At 39.3% G+C, this 6,461-nt stretch overlaps 1 pseudogene; it reads left to right on the top strand.

Moving 5' to 3' along the window:
• The first annotated feature begins 5,997 nt into the window (after positions 1-5,997).
• Positions 5,998-6,062, top strand: LOC112922166 (U4 spliceosomal RNA; annotated as a pseudogene).
• Positions 6,063-6,461: the final 399 nt, after the last annotated feature.

Below are 6,461 nucleotides of genomic sequence, written 5' to 3'. Positions count from 1 at the left end.
TGACACTGAGTTAACATTCAAAATTAAATCAATATAATTCACAAGATTAAAAGAGTAAAGGAGAAAAGTCATATGCCCATCTGGGTAGATGCAGAAAGAGCATTTGATATAAATCCAGCATCTATTAATAATTAAAAACAGTCTTGAATGGATAAGTACATTCTTAATTTTATAAATCCAAAAAATGAAACAAAACCCCCCATAAAACAAATATATCTGAAGTGAATTTTTAATGAGATTTCCCTCTGAGACTAGTAATGGAGAAAGATTCTTCTGCTAAATTTTTTTTGATCAGCATTGTACTAGAGGCCTTTACAAGGACAAGGAAAATAATATTAAAGTTGTGAAAAATGGAAGGGGAAAATAGAACTCCTATTATTTACAGATGACATGATTATGTGCATAGACATCTTTAAAAGATCTACAGATGAACCGTTAGATGTAATAATAGAGATTATATTATATTTTTATGTATTGCAACAAATTAAAGAATAATTTTAAAAAGAATAATTAAAATGTATTATTTACAATATCATTAAAACTTTAAATATCTAGCAATAAATCTAATGAAGGTTGTCTGGGACCTCCTCCCAAAAATGTATAAAGCATTATCAAGAGATATTAAAGAAGACTCCATAAGTGAATGAGATAGATGAATAGATTTAAAGAAATCTACAGACCAACTATATTAGCAAAATTAGAGAAAGTTGTCATAGAGCCAATCTTCCCCAAAGTATGTTTGTACCATTGTCCCTCTGCACTAAGAGCTCAAATTTGTGGTTATTATTGCTCCTACGGGCACAAAAGAGAAAATCTGCTGCCCTCCTTCTTGCATTACCAACTCCTGGCAGTGCATCTGAGTAACAAACCTCGGATCACGTGCCTGTGTTTCAGCTGTAAGATAGCCTGACAAAAGTAAATATCTAGCATTCTCACCCTCTTTAGAGGAGATCTTTGTCTACCAAGGTTCATCAGGTGAATAATTCCTCAAACCTAGAAAAGGGTTTAGATGCTGGGTGCTGAAAACAATGACATTCGTCCACTGGAAACACCCCTACTCCCACTAATAATGATTCCACAGTTATTCTGGAGTTTCTGGCAAGCACAATGAGAACGAAATAAATAGATATAAAAATCAAACAGGAGGAGATTAAACTATAATTATATGATGCTGATGTGATTATTTTCCTAGAAAATCCATGATAAAGGACTAAAATGTTTTCACAAATAAGAGTAGAATTCAGCTAGTTCACTGGCACAAAATTAATTAAACAGATATATCTTCATGTAGATGGTTTGCTAGATGACATAATGGAATAAATGGAACACTTACCATAGGAAGACACATGAAGGATCAAAATAAAATTTGAAAATGCTTTTCAAGGATAAAAAAAGAAAACTTGAATACATGGAAAGGCACACTGTGTTTTTGGACAAGAGATTCAACATTATGAACATGTCAGTGTCTCTAAATTAATCTATAAAAGTGACATGACCCCTCCAAGAAATCACCAGTAGGTTTTTTATTGGAATTAGGCAATTGGATCCTAAAGAATATATGAAAACAATGGACAAGGAAGAAAAGCTGCAAAAATTCCAGAAAAGAGTAATGGGAAGTATTTATCTTAAAAGGCATTAAAACACACAAAAACATCAAAGGGTAAGACATGGTACTTGAGCATATGTGGTAATTTGGTGTATGAAATATATGAAAATTCAAATCGTTGGGAAGTGATAAGATTCACTCTTTTAATGGGCAAAGATTAGAGATTAATACTATCCAACAGTGGAGGAGATGTGGAGAAATGTATCGGTGTGTAATCAGACGTGATTTTTATGGAGAGCATTTTCTTAGGATCTCTTTTAGAAATATGTGTATGCCTTAACAATTCCACTTGGAGATATTCATCCTAAAAAAAAAAAAAATGCTTGCATCTGTGCATAAAGAAGCCTTGGAGAATTGTTTGCAACGAGGGAAAAATAGATTATAATCTGAGTGTCTTTATAAATAAAGTATTATATACCTATTCTGTTGAATACAATGCAGCCATTAAAATAAATGAGGTTAATAATGAGAAAGATCACATGACTGAAGTGTGAATTAGCATTTCAAGGACTAATTTTAACATTGAAAAGAGAATTGTAGAATAATATATATAGTGTGATTTCTCTGATACTAACATAATCCCACCTTTGTACATGAGATGGGTTGTACTGTTATCTCAAGTCTATCAGTGTGCCAAGGAGGAAACTGAAACACAGGGAGGGAAATATTGTGGAGAGTGGTCTTGGCAGACCATCTGAGGAAAGAGCAATTCAGTCAGAGAAAGTAATCAAAGACCTGGAGTAGAATCATGCTGCACTGATTTGAGGAAAAGTAAGATCAGTGTGGCTGGAGTGAGGTCGAGTGAGGGAATTAGTAAGAGATGAGACCAAAGAAGTATCCAGGTCATCTAGAGGATTTGCTTTTATTTTTAAAGAAGTGGGTGCTATTGTTGAGTACAAAAGTGACATGATTTGGCTTCAATTTTTAAATTGATGGGAGAAGGGCAAAGGTGAGATGACCAGATAGGAGGCTACAACAATAATCCTGATGAGAGAGGATGATGGTTTGGATCAATAGCAGTAGAAATATTGAGAAGTGGCCAGTTTCTGTATACATTTTGTTTATTTTTTTCCCACCCACCCCTCTGTATACATTTTAAACGTAGAGTTAGTAGAAACCTACAGCCAAGTGAATAGGGGAGTAAGAAAGAGAGAGGGCTTAATATTTTTATCCTGAGCAGCTGTAAGGATGGAATCACCATTATCTGAAATGAGGAAGGTCGGAATTTTGATTTTTGAGATGTTCAATTTCAGATTTCTTTTTGACATTCTAGTGGATAGATTTGTAGAGCAGATAAGTGGGTGTGAGTGTGATGTTCCAGGTAGAGGTCCAGGGTGGAGATGTAAATTTGAGAAACCATCAGAATGTAGATGTTATGGCAAGCTGTGAGGTTGGGTAAGGTTACCAAGAGAGTGGGTGTTGGTGGAGAAGAGAACAGGTCCAAGCTGAGTACTATGGTGCTCCAAAAGTGGGAAGAGGACCCACAAAGGAAACTGAGAAGCAACAAGAGAAGTAGGACAGAAAGCAGAAACTCAAGTGAAAAACATATGGCAAGGAGGAGGGAGTGTTCAGCAGGGCCCAGTACTGCTTATGGGCCAAAAATGATGCTGATTGAGAATTAATCTTAGGTTGAACAATGACATGGCCATTGTTGACCTTGACAAGAGCCGTTTGTTGGTGGCTGGGAGGAAGTCTCACTGGAATGAGAATGGAAGGAGAGAAATTAGAGGCAACAAAAGGAGACAGTATTTTTGAGGCATCATGTTGCAGTGAAGGGAAGCCAAAATACGGGGCTGTATCTGGGGTTGGGGTGGGGGGTAAAAGCTTTGTTGTGGTTTTCGTGGGCATTGCTATTTTTGTTGTTGTTTTTAAAATTGGCAAGACAATAGCATGTCTGTGTGCTGAAGAGAACTATCCTGCAGTGGTGGGAAAGCTGGTGATGCAGGAGAGAACAAAGAACTGCTACAGCCTTGAGAAGGTGAGGGCAGAGGGCTTGGCTCTCACTATGAGCACGAACAGTTCATGTAATAACAGGAGGGCAGAATGTATATATATGTGCGCCATGCGGGTAGATGTATGAATCTGCGAGGATTGGAGGATGTGGAAGTTCTCTGGTGATGGCTCCAGTGCTCTCTAGTGAGCAGGATGCAAGGTCTTCAGCTGTCAGTGAGAATATAGAGAGGAGGTGTTGGAGATTTAAAGCTGAAGGAAAATGAGTTATATATAGGAAATATATAGGACGTTCTTGTGATAGAGTCAGAGAATAGACATCTGTTTTGGTGAGTAAACTAGATTGTCCTTTTTCTCTGGAGAAACAAAACCTATGGATTCCCTGAGTCCCTTTCTTTTGTTTTTATGAAAACAACAACCAGGAATTAAGCTGTAGTTCTAAGTTGGAAGACATGACCATTTGGTTAAGAGGATCCCACACAGTTCACATAGTCTGTTCCAGTGCTTAAGAAGCACATAGTATTCTGCAAAATATGGTGACTCTTCAGACAGAAAGTCCAGAGTTCCAAGAAGAAAGTTAATGATATGTTGACCAATCCCAAACCACACTGTAGTAATTGCAAAGACACTGCTGCAAATGGGTAATGACAGAAGAGCCTATCATTTGAACTATATCTGCAGTAAGGAGTCGTTGGCAAGGCGAGATGAGATTAAGTGCTGTTGTTACACACTCTGTTCCTGCCTGAAGTAGCCTGATGGACCGAATTACTTTAAGTAATTAAATAAGGTGAGACGTTTCCAGAGCTATCCAGATACAGCCAGTCCCTCAAGGTCTTTGGTAGCTGAATGTCCTGCTTCCTGATCTCTGGGACCTGATTTTTTTCAGCAACCTCATTAGCATGCACTTGATAATGGACAATGACTAAGACCATCAGTTTGGTCTTGGTTCAGATCCGGGTAACATTGTGGTGAGAAGCTAAAACTCGAAGTACTTTGAGATTGGGTAGCATATTTTAATAAACTGAAGTTTAAAAAAATAAACAGTGGTTTCAAAAAAGGCTCAATTCCTTTGGATCTCACACCTCACACCACTTTAAGTGAATAGACAGGCAAGTTTCTTGTATGTGTGGTTGAAGTTTATCTTTTCTCCAATGTTCTAACATTTCTTGTTAACTTATAGCTGATTTTTCCCCCTGCCACGTAACTCGTTGACTTGATCTCTTTTCCTTCTTCTAAGGAGTTACGTTGGTTTGGATCCCTTGAGAAGCAGATTCCATGGTGGTATTATACGTGCAGAGATTTATTAGGGAAAATGTCAGTAAGGGAAAATGGGGAAGTAGCTGGAGGAGGTTGCAGGGAGAGAAGGAAGGAAAACTCTTAGACTGTGGTACAGTTCTAAGAAAGTATTAGTAAGGTTGAGGGGCAGTCTAGAGCCAAAGTGGCCCATCAGAGGAGTCTTTCCTCTCCCAGAAAGAGACCTGCCTTAGTGTCCCTCCCCTTTTTGGTGATTGGTAGGGAGTACCTTGTGGGAAGAGTGGCCCCAGATCCACCAGTGATGGATTTCAGGATGCAATAGTGGGGGATGTTCCCAATTACACTTCTGTATTACTCTGCTTGGGCTGCCTGACCCATCTATGGTGGACCGAGGGCTCTAACAGCAGAAATTTATTTTTCATAGTTCTAGAGGCTGGGAAGTCCAAGATAAAGGTGCTGGCAAAGTAGGTTACATTCTGGGACCTCTTCTCTTAACTTGCAAGCTGCTGTCATTATATGGTGTGTTCACATGACCTCTTCCTTTTGTGGAGAGAGAGGGAGCTCTTTGGATTCTCTCCTTATAGGGACACTAATCCTATCAGATCAGAGCCCCAACCCTATGAGCTCATTTGACCTTAATTACTTCCCTAGAGGCCCCATATAGCCACCTGGGTTTAGGATTTCAACATATGATTTACCTGGGGCCATAAACATTCAGTCCATAGTAACTACTGGTAGCCAGAAACTTGAGAGGTACATCTTTCAAAAACATGTTTTACTGCAGTATATAATTCAGAAAATTGCACGAATGTTAACTTTAATAGTGCTTTAATTTTTTAACGCTAATAGAACTGGTAAAGTGTAATTTGTGCTTAGTAGAATGTACACATTTTAAATGTACAGTTCAAGGTTTTTTTTTTTAAGATTTTATTTACTTATTCATGAGAGACAGAGAGAGAGGCAGAGACAGCAGGCTCCATGCAGGGAGCCCGACGTAGGACTTAATCCCGGGTCTCCAGGATCACACCCTGGGCTGCAGGCGGCGCTAAACCGCTGCGCCACCGGGGCTACCCCTACAGTTCAAGGTTTTTGACAAGGGTATATACACTTGAGTAGCCATTATCCATGTCAAGATACGGATTATGTCCAATACTCCAGAAGGTTCTTGTTTTTGTTTTTAAGATTTCAGCTTTGTGCAGTGGCAGTATCGTAGCCAATGAGGTTTATCTGAGGCGCAATAATTGCTCATTGTTTTTAAGATTTAGTTCACTTATTCATGAAAGATGCAGAGAGGGGCAGAGACATAGGCAGAGGGAGAAGCAGGCTCCTCGCGGGGAGCCCGATGGGAGACTTGATCCCAGGACCCCAGGATCGAGACCTGAGCCAAAGGCAGACACTCAACCACTGAGCCACCCAGGTGCTCCCTCCAGAAGGTTCTTGTGTTGACCATGGTGCTCCAATAAAGACTGTGGACACCAGTGCTTGGGTGAGCTTCCCTGGTTGCTGGTAAAGACTATTGAGAAAAGTAGAGGAGGAAGGTGATAGGGAATTCTGGCAGCACAATGAGGAGGTTTGTGTAACAGCTTTAAAGAGTATACTCAGGACATGCCTCTCTGGTAAGATGGTCTCAGTGCCTGAAGGGGGTCTTGTA

The sequence above is a fragment of the Vulpes vulpes genome, chromosome 1, assembly GCF_048418805.1.
Source record: "Vulpes vulpes isolate BD-2025 chromosome 1, VulVul3, whole genome shotgun sequence".
NCBI classification, from domain to species: domain Eukaryota; kingdom Metazoa; phylum Chordata; class Mammalia; order Carnivora; family Canidae; genus Vulpes; species Vulpes vulpes.
The sequence above is the reverse complement of the archived record's forward strand: the minus strand, read 5'-3'. Positions and strand labels throughout refer to the sequence as shown.